The 22,640-nt window shown below is 39.0% G+C and overlaps 1 long non-coding RNA gene across 1 annotated transcript; it reads left to right on the plus strand.

Annotated features, from left to right (window-relative positions):
- The first annotated feature begins 12,029 nt into the window (after positions 1–12,029).
- LOC122459249 lies at positions 12,030–22,007 on the plus strand. Its single transcript, XR_006279792.1, has 3 exons — positions 12,030–12,804; positions 20,201–20,268; positions 21,441–22,007. It is a non-coding gene; the product is annotated as an uncharacterized LOC122459249 (long non-coding RNA).
- The last annotated feature ends 633 nt before the right edge of the window (positions 22,008–22,640 follow it).

The raw sequence follows: 22,640 nt of genomic DNA on the forward strand, positions 1-22,640 counted from the left end.
AGTGTTGTTGTACCACATTGGTCCTAGGATTTTAGAAAGAGGTAGTATCTTCTATTGGACCAGCTTCTGTTGGTGAAAGAGACAAGCTTTTGAGCTTACACGGAGCTCTTTCTCAGGTCTGGGAAAAGTACTTACAGTGTCACAGCTAAATACAAGGTGGAACAGCTACAAGTTGTAAGCAACAATTCAAGGTGAATTGGGCAGATAACATCTCTACAGTTGTAGGACAAAGGAGGATTAGTGGGTTACAGATTGTTGTAATGAGCTATAAATCCAGTATCTTTTTTTAAGTCCATAATTTTTCATCTAGCAGAGTTATGAATTTAGGCTCCCAGTCTCATCTTTTAAAGGTGTGTAGTGAGATGGTTACCCACTCCAGCCCTGGGAGAGAGCTGGGGCTATGGGGAAAAGCCCAGGCTGATTGAGGGAGCAGCGGCAGCTGTGGCCAGCTCAGTCAGGCCCAGCTGGCCCCTATAAGGCTGTGAGCCTGTAGAGGGAGAAGGGCCTATCTGTAAGGTGCTGAGGACACCCAACTTGGAGCAGGGCTGGGGAAGGGCTAGAGGAGCTGGGAACTTTGGCCTAGAAGGCTGTAGGCCTGACTGCAGGCTGAATAGGTGCAGGGTTGCAGAGGTATCAGGTCCAAAACCCCCTTGCCAGTCATGAATGTTGTATACACTGCAGCCTACCCCTGATATAAGGGGCTAAGTGGGGACTGGCAGTAGCCTAGATTGAGGTGAGGTGTGGGTTCCCTTGGGTGGGGGAGACCCAGAATGTGAGAGTGTTGGGGGTACTGCCAGGGGGGCAGCATCCCAGAGAAAGGGGCACTAGGTCCTAGATGAGCTAATTCCCAAAGATTACCAGCAGGAGATGCCATGGGGTCAGTCTGAACCTTTACAAGGTGATACACGGTTTTCCCTTGAGGATGAGGACTGAGAGATCAGCTATGGAGTAATCATTTGTGAAAAGTGTTTGCCCATTGGTGGTATGGTGTTTTTTTTTTCATCATTCTCCTCTGTGAGCTCATTGGAGAGAGTAGGGATTGTCTTGTTTCATACACACAGTTATTATTGGAGCATTCTTGTGCACCAGATGAGGTATATCACACATTGTAATAGGCATGTGTAGGACCCATGGATCTTGAAATATGTATTGTAGAAGGTATTGATCATCATAGCAATGGACATATATCTCAGGTTTTGCATTTGTTATGGCAGGATCTAGTGCTGCTTTGAGTTGATGTGCACTGGTCTGTGGGGAGCTTGCTTCTGATTATGAGTTTGGGGGGTTGATTTAAGGCTGGAAGAAAGGGTTCAGGAAAGATTTCTTTCAGGGTATGATTCCCATGGAGTATAGGTGCAATTGTTTAATGATACCTCATATAGGTTCTAGTGTGGGATGGTAGGTAACAACGAGGTGTGTGCAATCAGAGGGTTGGGTGTTTTGTCCAGTATTGAAGCAGGTTCTACCAGTATATTTGGGTGGCCTCTCTCTGGTAGAGTGTTCTTGTTTGGTGAAGGCAGTTTTAAGTGTGTTAAGCATGTATCCTGGACTTTGTCCTTTGAGCATATTCTAAGTTATCTGAGTGCCTGGCTGTAGATAACAGATTTCTTGTTGTGTTTGGGGTGGTTATGGCATGTGTGAATGTAAGTGTGGTGAATGTTTTGTTTCTTGTAAATAGTTGTCAGTAAGGTTCCATTGTTGAAGCTGATGTTAGTGTTCAGGACGTTGATGCTCTTGTGAGTTTTGTAGAGAGTTTAATAGATGGGTGGTGGTTGCTGAAGTTGTGGTGGAAATCTGTGAGGGAGTTTAGGTCAGGACACCAGATGATGACAATATTGTCAATGTATCTCAGATATATCATTGGATTCATGGGGCATTTGTCCAGAAATTTTTCTTCTAGGCAGCCCATGACAAGTTTGGTATATTGGGGAGCCATCTTAGTGCTCATATCTGTTCCCATGGTTTGGACTGTTCCCGTGTGTGTGTGTGTGTGTGTGTTATGGGTGAGGAAGAAATGAATGAGATTGCCAATGTGTTTGGAGTGGATATCTAAGTGTTGTCCCTTGTCCCCTCTTCTTCAGGTGAGCACAGTGTAAGCTCTAAAGCTTGTCTATCTCGCCAACAGAAGTTGGTCCAGTAAAAGATGTTACTTCACCCACCTTGTCTCCACACTATTAGATTTCATCATTGAGTAGAAACTATTTCAAAGTTCAGTTCCAAAGGAGTAAGTTTTTTGAGTCAGAATGGTACCAAATATGACTTAGAATGGAATTCATCAACAGACTTAAATTGTTTGTTCTACTCCTAAAAAGGGACTATGTAAAATGTTATTCTGATTAAGATTTGTTTCTTGGGTGCAATTTGCTACTGAGCAAAGCCTTCCAACACAAGTCTTATGGGCACAATTATGCTCATAGAATAGATAAGAGACTGAGCTGCACTGAAGAGATGCCTAGTGTGTGTTCTGCCCTCTATACAGGGATGAATTTCACACTCTATTTATTCAGTTATGTGCTTTCATTAGTAAAAAAAACAAAAACAAAACACAAAACAAATAAAACTTGTTTTTCTTCCTACAGACCCAACACAGCTACGAGATGAGTGAACTGCATTTTCAGCTGTCTTGGACATCATCAGTAGAATTATTAATTGTTGCAGAGTCATTTATAAAATCTACCATCTTAAGTTACTTTAGTGTAACCCTGCCCTGAGTAAACTAATGGCATAGTCTGAGGAGAATTAGGTTACACAGATTTAACTGAAAATCTTATTTGAACAGCGTATAGCAAAGTTTGTATCATATGGACCGCCCCCCCCAAATCCTGAATGGAATCTTTGAATGTTACTGCAATGCAAATATTTATTTATTGCAATATTGATAGATAAGGCAGACAGAAAAAAACTTAACTTTCAGGCCCCTAGATGAATATGCAGAACTGTTGGTTACAAAAAATCCAATCTTTTTACTTGTAGACCAATAACATTTGATATGGGAGTTACTGAGATGTAATACATGTGACATCCCATGATGCAGTTTTTCAGAGTGGAACTCCAATAATTCCCTAATTGTTTAAATCAGTTTGTAAAGACTGCTGAGCACTTCAGGACATTTGGCTAAAATTTTAAATATCAGACATAATCATTATTAGATTTCTTAAAATCCAGGTCAGAAATGCCTCAATAATTTTAAGAGTGTTTCTAGAACAGCAGGATCCTTTGCGGAAAATGTTAGGTGATTCACTTTTTCTTAGGAATTTCACATCGTGACTGTCATATTTAAGATTCTTTTTATAGCAAACTCTTTACTACTCACTCAATAGGTGATGGGCTGAGTGACAAAGCATGGAGAGTGTGTGTGTGTGTGTGTGTGTGTGTGTGTGTGTGCGCGCACTTCCCTGGCTATAAGAGCAACCCACAGGCAGTATGAAAAATAGGACACTCTTCATTCTGGCACTTTTGTCAATCAAAGGGAAATGAGCTACATCTTTTTATTTGAAATTCTGAGTACATAAACAATTTTAGCCCTCCCCCTTAATCTAAAATAAATAATCCTTAGATAAGATTCATCCTAAATAATTAACATTGCGAGAAAATAGTCAGCAACCAAAAGGCAAAAACTGAGCAAGAAAATATGTAATGGATATTAAGGAGGAATTCTTGCTCAGACTTGTGACAGAAAGTCACTCTGGGGTACATTTGTAGCTGTTTGATTAGAGCTGTCGGGGGGGGGGGGAGAACTGAACGGAGCAATTTTCTGTCAGAAAATGCAGTTTTATCAAAATCTTAATGTTTCATAGGAACAAGATTTTGACCACTTTTTCAAAAAGAAAAAGTTTAAACAAATCATTTTGACTTTCCATTTTGTTTCAATAAGGTAAAAAATTACAATTGGACTTTCTCATTTCAATTTTATGTTAACTTTGATTAAAATATTATATATTAGATGTTTCAATACTAGTAAAGCAATATTTTTTCCTTAACGAAACAAATGTTTTGACATTATTGAAACACAATAATGCAGTGTTCCTCAATTTTTTTTTCAGTTCTGAGTTTTTTGTTCCAATTAGGAATGAAATCAAATTTCAAAATGTCTGAATTTCCTGCAGAACTGAAATTCCATTTTCTGATCAGTACTACTTCTAATTGTAGGTAGATATTAGGGCTATCAAGTGATTAAAAAAAAAGTAATGGTGATTAATCACACTATTAAACAACAATAGAATACCATTTATTTAAATGTTTGGATGTTTTCCACATTTTCAAATATATTGATTTCACACAGAATACAAAGTGTACAGTGCTCACTTTATTTTGGATTGCAAGTATTTTAACTGCATTAAAAACAAAAGAAATAAGTGAATTGAAATACCAATACAAGTACTGTAGTACGATCTCTTTATAATAAAAGCTGAACTTACAAACATAGAATTATGTACAAAAACTATTCAAAAATAAAACAATGTAAAATTTTAGAGCCTGCAAATCCACTCAGTTCTACTTCTTATTCACCCAATCACTCAGACAAACAACTTTGTTTACATTTGCAGAAGATAATGCTGCCTACTTGTTTACAATGTCACCTGAAAGTAAGAACAGGTGATCTCATGGCACTGTTGTAGCAGGCATCACAAGATATTTATGTGCTAGATGTGCTAAAGATTCATATGTCCTTTCATGCTTCAACCACCATTCCAGGGGAGATGTGACAATGCTGATGATGGGTTCTGTTTGATAACAATCCCAAGCAGAGTAGACCAACATGTTCACTTTCATTATCTGAGTCAGATGCCACCAGCTGGAGGTTGATTTTCCTTTTTGGTGGTTTGGGTTCTGTAGTTTCTGCATCAGAATGTTGCTCTTTTAATACTTCTGAAACCATGCTCCACGCCTTGTCCCTATCAGGTTTTGGAAGGCACTTCAGATTCTTCAACCTTGGGTCAAGTACTGAAGCTATCGTTAGAAATCTCATATACCTTCTTTGGGTTTTGTCAAATCTGCAGTGAAAGTGTTCTTAAAATGAACATGTGCTGGGTCATCATTCGAGACTTCTATAACCTGAAATATGTGACAGAATGCAGGTAAAATGGAACAGGGGACATACAATTTTCCCCCAAGGAGTTCAGTCACATTTAATTAATGCATTTTTTTTTTTAACGAGTGCCATCAGCTTGGAAGCATGTCCTCTGGAATGGTGGCTGAAGCATTAAGCAGCCTACAAATGTTTAGCATATCTGGCATGGTAAATACCTTGCAATGTCAGCTACAAAAGTGTCATGCAAACGCCTGTTCTCATTTTCTGGTGACACTGTAAATTAAAAGTGGGCAGCATTATCTCCTGTAAATGTAAACTTGTTTGTCTTAGCAATTGACTGAACAAGAAGTAGGATTGAATGGACTTGTAGGCTCTGAAGTTTTACATTGTTTTGTTTTTGAGTGCAGTTTATATAACCAAAAAAAAAATCTACATTTGTAAGTAGCACTTTCATGACAGAGATTGCACTCCAGTACTTGCATGAAGTGAATTGGAAAAATACTATTTGTTTTGTTTTTTTTTAAAGTGCAAATATTTGTAATAAACAATATACACTTTAATTTCAATTACAACACAGAATACTATATGAATGTAAAAAGAAAAGGAGTACTTGTGGCACCTTAGAGACTAACAAATTTATTAGTCTCTAAGGTGCCACAAGTACTCCTTTTCTTTTTGCGAATACAGACTAACACGGCTGCTACTCTGAAACCTGTCATATATGAATGTAGAAAAACATCAAAAATATACTTTTCAATTGGTATTGTTTAACAGTGTGATTTAAAACTGCAATTAATCATTAATTGGATACTGCAATTTTGTTCCCTGCTTAATTTCTGATAATTTGGGGAGAAAATAGCTTCCATTACTGATTATATCAGGCTTGGTTCATGTATTGCACCATTAAAAGAAGGCGAAGATTAGGAAAAAGGGAACTTGTTGGACTCCAATGAAGATGTTATGGAGCTCTAGTGTTTCAGATTACAACTAACACCTATGCTGTATTTATTTTTAGGCTACTCCTTGGAGGATTTTTGAAGAGTTAGGATTGTTATATACTAGCATGTACCATAATCACCCAACAGTTTATTCTCTTGCTGTTTCATTTGTTTTTCATATATCCAGCTCAATTATCTCTCCATTAATTATTCTCAGTGGACCAGATTCCTCTCTAGTGTAAATCCAATACAGTCAATGAAGGTACACCTGGGAAGAATTATACTCCTTAATGGGGACTTCATATTGCATGGTGTGTTACATATAATTTGTTTCTTATTTGTGTGAGTGTGAAAATAATCAGCATCATCTTAAAAGAAGGGAAGGGGTGGGGGAAGTAAGGTAAATCCTTTGGATATTTCAGCACATCTTTTGTTTTTGTTTTTCTCCTATGCCTGTTTTCTACTCTGTTAATTCTCCAGGATGGGGACTGGCTTGATATGTGCTTATCCAGCACAGAGCACATTGTCATACATAAATAATTTAGTTGGAATGGCATTATTATTTAAGGACAAAAGTTTAAAATAAAAGACGACATGACTACATTCCAATGTAAACAAGAGTAGAATTGAAAAACCTCAGACATTTATACCTGGATTGCATTATCATAAAGGCCATAGTAGGACCCCATATACATGATACTAAGCAATAACACAAAAATGAAATGCGCTCCCAATATCTATTCACATGTTTATATATCATAGAATCACAAATGTAGGAGTAGAAGGGACCTCCACAGGTCATTTAATCTAGCCTCTGTGCTGAGGCAGGATTAAGTATTATCTAGACCATCCCTGAAAGGTGGGTTTTTGTTTGTTTGTTTGTTTGTTTTTTGTCTAACCAGTTCTTAATTTAAAAAAAAATTCCACATCCTTGATAGGTAACTTGTTCCAGTACTAACTACCCTTACATTTAGCAAGTTTTTCCTGTTCTCTGTCCTAAATGTCCCATGCTTCAATTAAGTCCATTACTTCTTGTCCTGTCCTCAGTGGTTAAGGAGAACAATTTATAACTCCTCTTTATAACAATCTTAAGTATTTGAAAACAGTTATCCTGTCTCCCTTCAGTCTCTCTTTCCAGATAAACAAACCCAATTTCCATCTTTCCTAGTAGGTCACATTTTCTGGAACTGTAATAATTTGTGTTGCTCTCTGTGATGGGTTCCATTCCCCACACTGTCCCTGAAAAATTTGAATTAAGCCCAGGGAATCAAATAGGGGAGATGTAATCTGAGTGGAGGGTGCTAATTAGAAGGAAGCTCACTTGTGTGGGAACAGGTAAGGCTTCTATAAAGGCAGGAGGTGACAAGTGGCAGGGAGTAAGGATGCACTCTCTCTTCTGGAGGTAAGGGTTTATGAGAATAGGAACCCCTGAGAAAAGGTTTACCTAAGAGGGAAGGGGTAAATGAGAGCATGGGGGTTCACTCAGCCTTACCCTACTACACCTCCAGTAGGCATCAAGCCCAGAGAGAGGCATTAGAAGGGCTGAACCCAATTCAGGTGGGAGCTGACCAGGAAGGAGAACTGATTGCTGGCTATAACTCAGTGAGAGACTCCTGGCTATTGGGTGTTGGGTGTTGAGGTGGTCTGTTGGTAGACAGAGCCTCCCTGGAAGAAGGCAGGGAAGCAAGTCTGCAACAGGAAGCCCAAAGTAGATATGGAGGAAATCTGCACAGGACTCTCATGAGGGAGCAGGATGACTCCTGTTGAGTCAGGCACCACCCTACCAGGGGAGAAGAGAACTTTCCTTCAGCAGAACTGCATGGGAGGTAGAAAGTGCCAAAAAGCTTCGTAGTGAGCTTGGGGAGGAGGCTTGGAGAAAGGAGCTGATACACTGGGAGCTTGTGAAGAGGCTGTGGGACTAGCAAGACCTAAGATAGGGCATGGTAGGAAGTATTCCAGGGACACATCAAGGGGTCTGTGTAGTCGGGCCTTGACTGCTTATTAAAGAGTCCCTGGACCAGAACCCAGGGGAGAGATAGGGCATGGGTTCCCCTACTAGTGGTATTGGTAGACTGCCTGACTGACTGGGAGACACAAAGTCAGGGCAGCAGGCAAGAAAGCTGCCTGATGCTGCCAGTGCAGAAGGCCTTTGTGATTCCCCGTCTTTTAATATGACCATTCTGGAATGTGGTGTCACAAAGCAGCTGTACTGCAACTCTAAGTGGTAGGAGAGCTGCAATGGGGAAAGAGAAGAGGGTGCTGAACTAGGTAGAGCTGCTTCCCAGCTGCTGCCGGTAGAAGGCACCCCAATGGTGAGCCGAGCACCCTGTGACACTCTCCTCTGGACTTTCTCCAATTTGTCCACATCTTTCCTAAAGTGTGGTTCCCCAGACTGGACACAATAATCCTAAGGTCTCTTCAGTGCTGAGTGGAGTGAAAAATATTTCTTGTCTTACTACAACAGTCCTACTAATACAGCCTAGAATGATGCTTGCTTGTTTTGCAACAGTATTACGTTGTTGACTCATTTGGTTTCTGATTCCCCATAATCCCCAGATCCTTTTCTGCAGTACTCCTTCCTAGGCAGTCATTTCCCATTTTGTATTTGTGCAACTGATTATTCCTTCTTAAGTGCAGTACTTTGTATTTGCCCTTACTGAATTTCATTCTGTTTACATACTATGTGTACTAATCTTATGGTGGGATTCCATACATTTGAATTTCTTCCATTTTTATTCTTGTGGTTTGATTTTCATGAATTGACACCATACTGTTCCTATTCTGTCTCAAAATTCACAGGGTATTCTCCCTTCTCTCCCTACATGCCCATTCAAAATAAATAACTTCTCCAGATATTGCACTGGCGCCTATTGAAATTCCTGATGGGACTTGAAACTTTTACATGACCAGGAAATCCTTCTCACAAACTCACTCTGCTTCCCCCTTTTATGTGTAAGACTTTAACTTTTCTTAGCTCAGAATGAAGACCATTAGTGACTTGTATTCTACTGTCTGGTTGTCTGCTCATATTGTTTTACTGAGTGTTCTAATGACAGTTTACATTTAGTTCTTGTAAAGTTGCCACCTATGATGTGCTATGAGAGCAGATAACTGTCCCAAATAGAACAGGAGTACTTGTGGCACCTTGGAGATTAATGTGCCACAAGTATTTCTTTTCTGTTCTTTTTGTGGATACAGACTAACACAGCTGCTACTCTGAAACCTGTCCCAAATAAGCATTCTGGCATGTAAAAACTATGCTATGCTGTGGACTAGAATAGGTAAAGATGATAGTAAAGATAATGTGAATAATAATTTACAAATTGTTGAAATTATTTGAGCACTCCTTTTTTTAAAGTCTGTCTTTATCCTTTCCCAGTAACATCAGGCAGACTTAATTCTGGGATAGTCTGGTTAATTCTTTAAATATTAAATTTTTTCTTCAGCTGGTTTACATACCGAGATCTATTCTGCCATTAGTGTCACAAGTGCTACAAATTTTAGCAAGATGACAGTCACCAGCAGTAGACTCAAACATTCAATTTATAAGTAATTTCACTTTTTAAAATAAATTTCATGGATTATTGATGGCAAGAAGGACTTTTTTGGCTTGCAGCTGATTTTACAGAAAATGCAGTTTTCCTTGAAATTATCTGCAATGATCAATTTAACATCCAGTAATTATACTGTTTGCTCATTTGCATTTTCCTGGCACATTTTTGAGTGTGTACATTCGTACACAATGCGCATACAGTAGTATTTTTCAGAAGCTTTGAAATATTCTAGCTATGCCAGAGACTTAAAATGGGGGGGGGGCTCAAAATTCAGCAAGGTTTCTCATTTATGTGCAATTGTAAGCCATGCTACTTCAGCAATGAATATGACCACAGGAATGACTGTATGTATGTGTCAGTCTATTACAGACCTAGTGAACTCTCTAGTTCCAATTGGAACTAGAACACTGCCTTTGAAAGGGAGGAGGAGGGGAGAAATGTGGTATTTCTAGCCCTCCTGAACTTAGGGAATAGTGGAAATGTGGTGAAGGACAATGATATTGCAAGATTTTCAGCTTGCTCTCAAGACCATGGTGATTGTACATGTCTCTAAACTTCAGGTTGTTCATCTGAGCAACTAAGATTTTTTTTTTTAGCTTATCACTAACATTTTTAACTACTTTTTTAAAATGAGCTCACTAGCAAGGAATGTGTGCACATAGACCATGTAGCATTACACAGGACTTTGTTTTATTTTTTTAAAATGTCAACTAAAACCAGTGAGCTTTCACCTCTGCATTTTACCAGTTTAGGGTGTGATCCAACGACTACTGAAAGCCTGAGCAGCCTTTCTATTGACTTCAGATGAAGCCCTTAGCTCTATGTCAAAAGGATGCAAAGAGATAGTGTGACATTTTTGGGGATCATCCAGACCAATGAGGGGTTTTCTCACTGCCTGCAAGTAGCTTAATGCTATGGCTCAGAGCTCTGATATCAGTAGCCAGCCTAAAAAATCATAAATGTCTCATGCTGGCTTCCTTCACCCTAGTTAGTCCTCGCAGGTTGACACCAACAATCCTTCCACTTCCAAGTCTCCAGAAATCTGCTACCCTGAGTTCTTAACTCAGACTTTTCATCACCTCTCATGAAATGAAAACTGTCACCCATCCCATTATCACTTCACTGTGGGATACACACACCATACAGGTTCCAAAATAGAAACCTGCTTAATGTAAAAATAAAGTGTTTTAATAAAAATAAATATTAAAAAACATCACAGCTTGAAAGAGGAAGTGGTAAGGAAAAGCAAACATAAGTGTCATGCAAATGTAACATAGACACTCAATTGGAAAATGGTTGTATTCTGTGATCCCACCCCAAATAGAAGTGGGCGCACAAGCCTGTCACTTGAAAGCAGAGGTGATGCTGGGTGTGTGTGGCAGAGGGGAGAGGGGACAGACGTGGTCATCTGCTCCCTATATTTAACTGCTTGGCTTGTAGTGAGCATGCACATGTGGATTGAGCATGCTCAGTAACATCTGCTGAAGCCACTGTCCTTACTTGTGCCCCCTGACCCCATCTGCAGGCATGGTTCACCTCTGCTTGAAAGGGGTGCATTCAGTGTACTCTAAAAAGGCCTTAGAAGGAGCAGCCTATCCAGGGACACTGGCAGACTTGATCTCATTAACCAAACCCACGTATGGTCAGTAATCTCTTGGTTAGACCAATAAGACCCTGAAATATTTATGCTGCACTTGCTCCCCATCACAGAAAGAGAAGGGAGAAATTTCATAATTTTCATGTTTTGTCGTGTTTCTTTGGATAACAGCATTGTTTTACTGTTTATATCTTATACTACAGGAACAGACAAGGAATCAGTAATAGAGCCTAATAAAGTAGCATTTGTATTACTTGGATGAACATTTGTTGGATAATTCCTGCTATAGAGAAAAGAGAATTTTACAGATCAGGAAAGGTAAGGAGCTGATGAACCATTGTGTGACCCAGTAAGTGCAAAAAATATATTCAAATATGTTGCAGTATGGTTTATATATGGTAATATATTACTATAGTAATATTTACATTGTGCTTGTTATATCCTCTAGATTCTTGTTAGTCTCCTGCTGCCTCCAAAAGATTATTCATTGTTGAAAAAGCTGATGTGAGATTCAGTAATGCTGTTTAGCAGATGTTTAACTTTAGTATTTCAGTAGTGACAATAGATATATTCAGAATGGCAATAGATACTATGGCAAAAACTAAGCAGGACCCACAGGTATATCTATTTCTTTTAAATCTTCAGGCTCATTTTATTTCCCTTTTGGGTTACCTAGTAGCAATGACAGTTTTTTGTTTTTTATCAAGATTTTCTTGCAGAGCTTTGTTTTAGGCCTGGTCAAGTTTGATATTTGTTGTCCTTGACTAAATGAGATGAAAACTGGTACAAAGAATCTAAATGGTATGTGTTGACAGTAACTAGACAGAAACCACTATTCCTCCCCCCACACCCCAAAAAAAGGGACCAGGAAGCTAAATTAAAAAATGGGACACCAATACTATGAATGCTAAGAAGATCAAATCTTGTGTACGTAATCCACAGGAATAATTGTTACTTTCTGATCTGGGCAACTTGTTTTTAACATATGTCTAAATGTCATCTCATGAATTTTCTATCTATTGCAATTTTCTGAGATAAACTTGCATGGATTTTTCTCTTACTTTGGGTGTCATTTGACATTGATTTTGTTACCAGGCCATAAATCTGTATGGAGGGTTATACTGAATTGTTAATATTTTATTTTTTTAGACCACTTTCTGTATTAAATTTAACTTTTTTTCCCCACCCCCCTCTTCTTAGCATTCCAATTCCTACATAGTGTTTCTAGAGCCATTGGCAGTGTGGGAATAGATTTTAGTTCAAGGCCAGAATGAGCTATGAATGTTAATGAGTTTTTATACTGCTCATTTGAGTCCAAAGCCATCTTTTGGTACTTTCTCCTCCGTGTGCCTTTTCCTTGGGCCTTACCCTTCACATGGATTCCATAAGTGGAAGGAGAGCTAGCACTTCCTTCCCAGGTCTGCCTGCTGAGTTTTATATTTCTACATTTATATTATATTCTACATTATATTCTATGTTTCTTGAGCCATCAGACTGAACTTTTGTGCTCCCCAGGAAGATAGGTAGCTTGACCTGTAATGAGGAAGAGAACCTGAGGAGGAATGGTTCCTAGATGCCATTTCCCCCCTCATTATGGCATGAGGGGAAAGGAAGAGGAGATCTTCAGAGGCCATGGAGACAAGAATCTCAAGAGGTGAGAATGAAGATGATGATACAGGGAAGGTGGGATTGACAGTGAGTGGCTGTGGAGATATATATGATGTATAACATGGTGTGTGTTGAGTCACCTCCCCTGACAACCATCTACTAAGAGAAATATAATGTTGTTCGTTGTCACATATAACATAATAAGAATGTAGAATGGCCATACTGGGTTAGACCAATGGTTCATCTAGCTCAGTATCCTATCTTCCGACAGTAGCCAGTGCAAGATGCTTCAGAGGGAGAGTACAGATCAAGAATAATACGGACTATAGACTCCTTTATAAAAGTACAATAATGGTTACATGTTCACTACTAAAAAACTTAAGCCTCAGAGAATATTATTAACATGAAGGCCCTAGATCAGATCAGCAGATATAACCTTCTAGTAAGGGGCCTGCATGTTTTACAGTAAAGTGAACCTTTTAAAGAAATACAAATTAATTCCCTTTCATCTTTTTTCCTTGGTGATGGAACATATTAAGATGTGAAAAGATCAACAGTAGTTACCAAACTTGAGCAATAAAATGTTAACAAGAAGTGTTCTTATCAAAATGAAATGAAAGTAATGAAGACCATGTACAGCTAAACCAAAAACAGAAAAAAGAAAATTCAAATATTCAAAGAAGTAGAAAAATACTAATAACCAGAGACTGAGGGGAAGGGTGTGTAGAGAAAGAGACTGCATGAAAAGGACTGATGCAAATGTTATAGCTTAGAAAATTTGTAAAGGATTAGCAGACACATTTTTAAGAATAGTGTCCATTTACACAAGCTTGGATAAAAATTACAAGGACCATTAGTAAGAACACTAAACTAAGTCATTTGCAATCACCTCCCATGGTATCCTGTTGCATAACTGTCCAAGTCCAATATGTCTTCTACTAAAGTATCTAATTTTAAGCAATTGTTGCAGGCACGATATTGTACAATATGATCTATTCTGATATAGCAAGTCTTGTAACCCTGTGCCCCACTTGCAAAAAAAAAAATTGAAGATTTTCTTGATAAATGGGTTTATTTTTTACTGAGAGGAAAAAAATCACTCCCAAATAGTGCTTGGATCACAGTTATTTGAATAAAAAGAAAAGGAGTACTTGTGGCACCTTAGAGACTAACAAATTTATTAGAGCATAAGCTTTCGTGAGCTACAGCTCACTTCATCGGATGCATTTGGTGGAAAAAACAGAGGGGAGATTGATATACACACACAGAGAACATGAAACAATGGGTTTATCATACACACTGTAAGGAGAGTGATCACTTAAGATAAGCCATCACCAGCAGCAGGGGGGGAAAGGAGGAAAACCTTTCATGATGACAAGCAAGGTTGGCTATTTCCAGCAGTTAACAAGAATATCTGAGGAACAGTGGGGGGCGGGGTGGGGGGGGGGGGAGAAATAACATGGGGAAACTACTACAGGACAGGCCCAACAAAGAAAACAACAGAACGCCACTAGCCATCACCTTCAGCCCCCAACTAAAACCTCTCCAACGCATCATCAAGGATCTACAACCTATCCTGAAGGACGACCCATCACTCTCACAGATCTTGGGAGACAGACCAGTCCTTGCTTACAGACAGCCCCCCAATCTGAAGCAAATACTCACCAGCAACCACACAACAGAACCACCAACCCAGGAACCTATCCTTGCAACAAAGCCCATTGCCAACTCTGTCCACATATCTATTCAGGGGACACCATCATAGGGCCTAATCACATCAGCCACACTATCAGAGGCTCGTTCACCTGCGCATCTACCAATGTGATATATGCCATCATGTGCCAGCAATGCCCCTCTACCATGTACATTGGTCAAACTGGACAGTCTCTACGTAAAAGAATGAATGGACACAAATCAGACGTCAAGAATTATAACATTCAAAAACCAGTTGGAGAACACTTCAATCTCTCTGGTCACTCGATTACAGACCTAAGAGTGGCTATCCTTCAACAAAAAAGCTTCAAAACCAGACTCCAACGAGAGACTGCTGAATTGGAATTAATTTGCAAACTGGATACAATTAACTTAGGCTTGAATAGAGACTGGGAATGGATGAGTCATTACACAAAGTAAAACTATTTCCCCATGTATTTCTCCCTCCCACCCCCCACTGTTCCTCAGATATTCTGTTAACTGCTGGAAATAGCCAACCTTGCTTGTCACCATGAAAGGTTTTCCTCCTTGCCTCCCCCGTCCCCCCCGCTGCTGGTATGGCTTATCTTAAGTGATCACTCTCCTTACAGTGTGTATGATAAACCCATTGTTTCATGTTCGCTGTGTGTGTGTATATCAATCTCCCCTCTTTTTTTTCCACAAATGCATCCGATGAAGTGAGCTGTAGCTCACGAAAGCTTATGCTCTAATAAATTTGTTAGTCTCTAAGGTGCCACAAGTACTCCTTTTCTTTTTGCGAATACAGACTAACACGGCTGCTACTCTGAAACTAGTTATTTGAATGAAGCATTAATGTTCCTTTTTAATTAGCAAAAGTGGATACTTTCAGGCAAAAATAAGCTTGATATTACTACACAGAACTGCTGCTTTTCTAATCTGAAAAACAGTCTCACATCCACCCTTCCAGTCCACAAGTGATTAGATACTCAAGGCCCAATTTTCATGTGGGTTTCATTTCCTGAAACCTGGGGAAAGGTGACTTTATGCCATCTGTGTGTCTCTTATTTCAGGACAAGTTGGCGACCATTTCAATTACAGTGCATGTAAAAGCAATCTTAGGGATACCCTACCTTCTACCTGGCGACTTTAGCTCCAATGAGCCATTGACAGCAATGGGACTGGTGCCTTTTTCCCTGATGTGTCCCCTAATCTGGAGCTGCAAGGACTGGCCTAGAGCTCTTACTTCAGCTCAATGCTACATGGAAACTCCACACTGGGTGACTTTGCTGGTGGCCTGATCTTCGGTCGCTTAATGTACCAATATTAAGAGTTTGTAGCATAAAGATGAACTGGGTCATTTTCAGGTTTTTGCTTTGTGAGCTAGGCTATGTGGTTGCAGGATTTTTTATTGTTATTATTTCATGGATAGTCCTAACCTTGTTTGGTGATATGCATTGCTCAAAATTGTTAGAGGAAATTAAAGGATGAAGGGGCAGATCCTTCCAGCCATCATAGTATGACAGAAAAAGTCCTCTTTATAAGATGAGTTAGTAAAAGGACCTATCCTTGGGGGAAATAAAGGGAAAAAGAACCTAAAGGAATGGCCTAAATCTTGTTTAGTACTGCTTGAAAGAACAATATTAATGCACTCTAGGGAACTTTTAGTGCATGCCAGTAGGGTCCATATGGGCCAGTTAGTGTCTGATATGCTAGCGTGCACTAGAATTTATACGCTGTATAAAAGAATTTGCAAAGAATCCCGTATTTTTTGCAAACAACTCTCACTTCAGACCTGAGAAACTCACTACACCAAACACATGCCTTTCATGATACTTATCCACACAGAGTAACGTGTAGCTACAGAAGCTTGTAGCTTGTCAGGATTTATAATCATGGTGTATATGGGTTATATTTATGGAATAATGTATTTATCTTGAAAGTGTGCTTTATGGACTTGGAGTAAAAGTTTAGTCATTGGGCATAATATGTCTCTGTGATACCCCATTCAAGCAGAAGGAGTTGTTATCCCTTTTTGGTTTGTCAGTGATGTAATGCAAGTCTCAATGACCTAGCTGATCCATCCCAAGACTCTCAATGAAAAACTAGCAGAGGCAACTGCAAACAATCAAAAGCACTTGAAGGTAAAAAAGGAACATTACAAGAAGACAGGAGTTTATACAGCCTGTGAATAGGAACAAAATACTATTTTAGTAGAACATAGTGGGGAGATCACTCTGGATCCTTTCACCGAGGAGACATCTTGGGGGATGTTCTCATGAAACGTTTGATCCTGGTTCCCCTGTAGTCAACCAGCTCTGCAAGAGATTGAAATTTGGGTGGAAAAACCTATTTTATTAGATAGGAGAGGTAACTATTAAGTGTAGACCCAGCTTTGCATTTTATGATTTTTTTAAATCCTTTTTTCCCACCACTTTCTGAAATCTAGTTTTGTTTTATTATAGGTCATCACAAGTGCTGGGTGTTTTTTGTTTTAAGCAGTGCTTTTAAACTAAACCAGGAAACTGGGGAATGCTACTTCCTTGGGGTAGAGGATCTAGAAATTTTTGTGAGTAGAAAGTGTCAGAAGCTAAATATCACAGAGGAACAATGCAAAGAGACTCAAGGAATGGGGTACACCTATTGTTAACCTGCCAGGCAAAGACAGAGCTGGCATAGCCCAGAGGAAAGTGCTTGAGTAGCTGAAAGTCTGGTGGCGTCGGGGAGTTAACACCTAGCTACCCTAGGCAGGGAGTAATAAGGTGATTCTAAGTCTTGGGTACCCAGAGATCTATGTTGCATCCCTCTGGTGCAGGCTAATGTATTGTGGAGACAGGCTTTTAGGAGTCTAAGAACTTGTCATTTTGAAAATGGGACTTAGGCTCCTGAGACATATAAACACTTTGAAATTTTTACCCCTAGTCTGTTTTAGATTAGAAGATCTTCAAGACAGGGAACCTGCCTTATTTGTTTTGTAAATTGTAGTGTTGATTTATAATGCTGGATTAATAAGAATAATATTCGAGAGCTATGATCCCAGCCAGTGGAGATTTTATTTTTCTTTTCATAAAAGGAAGCTTTCAGCTCTTTGATCTCGTTGTTATAGCATTTTTCCTCATTCCTCGCAACAAAGAATGATTATGCCTGACAAGGTATACCACCAAAGCACTCATCCATCACTCTTCAGATCCCTCAATTTGCAGCTAAGTACAGGAACCAGTCTGCTTTCAAAGATCTTTCTTATCCAATGTGGGCTTGTATATGACCTGGAGTGATGATAAATCATAGATGAGACAGGCTTATTGGCATGATTGGTTAGCATGGTAGCAAAACTGTTTCCCCTTCCTGCACCCCATTCTAAAAGTTCTATTAATAATCTATACTCCTATGTTCCTTCCTCCAGCCAGCCTTGGAAGTAAGATCTAGATTAGGTTTTAAAAAGCCACCTCGGGTCTTTGACCTTGCCTTCAGTAGTAAAAACAGTAGACTTTAAAAACAAAACAAAAAAAATAAAACAAACCTGTGCCTGATTTTCCTCTGGGGCACAAAAATAGAGAATGGGAGAACTACATTTAGCAGTTCCTAGTCATATTGCTTAATGTTCTTCTGAAAGATGATCAAATACCATGGTGATGGGCACAGTATGAGAACCCAGATAGAATAAAACAGATTCCTCTGCAAGGCAAAGCAATACACAGTACTGCAATAATAGCACATAGATGCTATATTTTGCTGTTTTTAGCTCGCACTCTTTCTCCTTGAGTAGTTCCATTCTCAGATTAAAAGAACTAAACAATCGAATATAATTTCATAAATGTTGGCAGTTTTCAGGCTTGCTTTTTATCCCAAGACTACTAAGCAAATGTCATTGAGTATATGAGCTTTTCCAAGTGAGTCTACAGAGATTTGCTCATCTGAGTTAAAATCTCTAGGGTATAGCCTCTTGCTGCGTTTCTGTAGATGATATTGGCTGACAGCTTAGGGAAAAGAGACAGAATATTCTGAGTTCTGGGATTCATACTAGTAGAACACAGAAAATTTGTTGTGAAAGCTCAGGTGATAAGGGAGCTGCAGGGGAGATCAGATATTTTGAGACAATGCAAATTAATAATTTGCAAGCAGTGTTTGGCTCTTTAATAACAAGAGTCTAAGACTGTTTGCCACTACTGTGACCTGAAAGAAGCTGCTATGTCTGATATGTCTGTATAGCTCTAGCAAAATTCAGGAGATTCTGCACAGAGGGTGGTGTTTAGCCTGTTTGGTATTTAGGTCCTCTGGAACTACTTAACGAAACTAGAAATATACACAAAGGACAAAGTCACATCAACATAAAGGATTGTTTTTCATCATAACTCACTTCATCTAAAATATGCAGTCATCACATAGTTCATTTTAGCTTTCTTAGTTGGCTTCTGGCTATGACAATGTCAGCACTTTAACTTCAACATAAAACAATTAGTTATAATGAAGGATATAAATGATTTTCTAGGCTAAGGCTTTGTCATAAATATAAAAGGAAGGGTATCCACCTTTCTGTATACAGTGCTATAAAATCCTTCCTGGCCAGAGGCAACATCCTGTTACCTGTAAAAGGTTAAGCAGCTCAGCTAACCTGGCTGGCACCTGACCCAAAGGACCAATAAGGGGACAAGATAATTTCAAATCTTCGGGGCGGAGAAGCTTTTGTTTTTTGTGCTCTTTATTTACGTGGTTGTTCTCTCTTAGGACTGAGAGAGGCCAGACAGAAATCCATCTTCTCCAACCCATCCTAATCCAAGTCTCCAATATGGCAACCAGTATAGGTAAGCCAGGCAAGGCGGATTAGTTTCTTTTGTTTTATGTGAATTTTCCCTGTGTTAAGAGGGAGGTTTATTCCTGTTTTCTGTAACTTTAAGGTTTTGCCCAGAGGGGGATCCTGTGTTTTGAATCTAAATACCCTGTAAAGTATTTTCCATCTGGATTTTACAAAGATGAAAGGTAAAAATCTTTTTTTAAAAATAAAATCTTTCTTTTAAAAACCTGACTGATTTTTTTTCCCATTGTTCCAAGATCCAGGGGTTTGGGTCTTTGACAATTTTGTAACCAATTAGTTAGGATATTATTCTCATGCCTCCCTAGAAAAGGGGGTGTGTAGGGCTCTGGGGGGGATATTTTGGGGGGAAGACATCTCCAAGTGGTCTCTTTCCCTGTTCGTTTAAAACGCTTGGTGGTGGCAGCATACAGTTCAAGGACAAGGCCAAGTTTGTACCCTGGGGAAATTTTTAACCTAAGCTGGTAAGAATAAGCTTAGGGGATCTTTCATGCAGCTCGCCACATCTGTACCCTAAAGTTCTGAGTAGGGAAGGAACCTTGACAGTCTTGAACAGGCAGCTATCTGGAGGGCATAGAGGCTGTGTCCAGAACTAAAATAGAAACTGTTTTTAAATGTAACAATTGTATTTACTTAACTAATCTATATCTTGGTTACCTGGATTTCATCGTGTGGTAGGGATCAACATGTCTGTCTCAAATTGCAAATATAAACAGTGGTCATATTTAAAAGCTTACCCATTGCCTCATGCATCTATGGCCCCCAGTGCTACAACTTGTTCCACGTGGGCAAATCCCTGTGTGCATGCAGAATTCCTCTGCAGTCAGCCTCAGTAATGTTATCTCAGTATATGCTGTATACTATGTAAAAATTGGAATTTTGAAGCACAACTACTGTATTTATTCTGGGATATTTATTCTCTAACTGACTTAGATGCTGCAAGAACTATTTTTTAAGCACTAATCATTGTATATTCACAAAAATACTTAGATGCAACAGGACAAGCCTTGCTAAACTCATTGTTACCCTGGTGGCTCTGAAGGATTCCAGTAGCACAGGTAGGTAGTCCAATTAGCCCAGCTTCTAGGCAGAGTAGATGCAGAAGAATTTCAAGCAGGTACGCTGCATTGGAGTGGGGAAAGTAGGCAAAATGGAGTCCAGACAGGGCTATCCATCCTTCACAGCACTCCCTGGACCCAGAACTGTGAATTCTGCAAGGAAGACTCCTCTGAAGAGGAGTTGCTATGACCCATGAGACATCTCCTTTCCCTCAGAAATTTGGCCTTTGGGAGAAAAAAACTTCAAGGAGGAGCCAGCCAGAGACTGAAGCTGGCACAACAGCTGCTAAAAGGAGTCCCCATCAGATTGTCTTCTGCAATTTTTCACTCTGAACATTCCCTCCTCTGTGCTGTTTTGCTCCCACCCAACTTCTCCTCCCTTCCTTCCTGTCTTTCCATCTAATATAATCCTACAGAGAATTTTTAAAATGACAAAAGAAGAAAAAATCATGGACCATGACCTCTGCAGCCATCAAACTTCTTGTAGGCTATACCTCTTTTTCCTTAACATTTGTCTATTTAGATTGTAAGCTCTTTAAGGCAGGGACACTTACTCTGTTTATAAGGGGCTTAGCACAGTAAAGGTCTCTTCTCATCTGGCCTTTAGGCACAACCATAATCATGCATAATGATAGAGGGGAAATGGAAGCAGTAGGACTCGGAGACCAGGCTCAAGGAAAGTATCAATATTTTTTGTCTGAGGTTCAGAATGATTTATAGGTATACCATTTGATATAGTATACTGATTTTAAGACTGCACTTACACTTTGATACTGCATTTAATCAGTTGATGTGAACCAAGACAGTATCTGCAATATAACCTATCATCCTATGTACTTTGTCTTGAACTTGCATGGACCCTTAATGTATTTTGGCTGTAGACTGATCACTTCAGCTAAGAAATGAATTATAGCTAAATGACGAGTTTGACATGTTTTGAAAGGTATGCAGTGATGTCTTAGATTTATTAGTGACAAATTTGTCTGTCTTCATGTTCTATCTGTGTTTAGAGGTTCTTGTCAGTTTATGTCCTTTAAGGAGCTTAGATTCTTCTTGCTTTTGGATGTTATGATAAATGTATATGCTGCAGTTAGTGGAGCTGAATATTCAATTTTATATATTGCAGTGAATCACTAATGCAGATTTTTTTTTTTTTTACACTTCTAACGTAGCTTCTTTGGAGGATATCAACATTCACTTGGTACCGTGCTGAGTGCCGCATAAAAGAAAACTTCAGAGGAAAAAAATTACAAGACATCAAAGGAAAATAGTAACAAAGCATTTGAAATAAAGTTAGCGGATATCATTGTTCAAAACAGTGTCACCGCAAAATTGATTCAGAAATCGGTTGAAACAATATCACAAGAAAAGTAAATATAGGCAGTCAGTGCAAAATAGTAGCACAGATTGTACAGCTGTTCCATATCAAGAAGTAAATGTAAAACATGACATGATCATCTTATACTTCTCAAGTTACTGTGGGTGTTTGAAGAAAGTGTGTGTATGAGGGATATCAATTCCACTTTCAAGAAAGTATTTAAAAAAATCACAAGATTTAATGATAGGAAATTTGTGCAGGAAGTATGGAACAGAAATTATACCATTTGCTTAAACTATACAGTAAAATGTACAGAATACTTTTTCTTTTTAAGCAGCTATGTCATCATGACTCACTGCTTTAGGGAATTTTCTGTGGGCAATAGGCACATACTACCATCAGTAAATTTCTTTTGAAGAGACTTGCTGGTGCTAGTGTCTTGTAATGTTTTTGTGTTGTATGAGATTTCATATCATAACTTTAATGAGTGTGAAAATGACATTAAGGTGCACAGGTCTCAGGGTGACAAACAACCTCATGCCTCTTCACAAGAACATGAGACGTGTGAAGCTCAGAGACAGAATTCAGAAACTATACTAGCTTGTAGAAAGAGGCTATGTAACCTTTTGTGAACTCTTCTAGAAGCATTATTTCATGCTGGGGAACAGCTGTTTGATCACTGACCAAACAGAAACACAGCATGGTATTCGGACACTTTTTAGAGCACTGCATTCTTAACAGTGCTATGTGACTTTCTATCACTATCATGCTACCTCTATAGCCCAATATACAAAAATTGTATGTGTGTTTCATGATATTAGATCGTATGGATTTTGAAGCATTGGGCATTGCTGGGCCTTACTCTGATCTAATTTACTCCAGTGTAAACCAGCAATAATTTCAGAGAAGTTAATTAACACCAACATAAAATTGACTTGAAATCTAAATCAGGCCTCATCCCATTTCCTGGGTCAGATAATAAATTTGCTTTGTCTGGATGATCTGGTAGCTCCTGCAGATAGACCAAAGTTATAATGTTGCTTCTCATACATAA

This window comes from Dermochelys coriacea, chromosome 3 (genome assembly GCF_009764565.3).
Source record: "Dermochelys coriacea isolate rDerCor1 chromosome 3, rDerCor1.pri.v4, whole genome shotgun sequence".
NCBI lineage: Eukaryota > Metazoa > Chordata > Testudines > Dermochelyidae > Dermochelys > Dermochelys coriacea.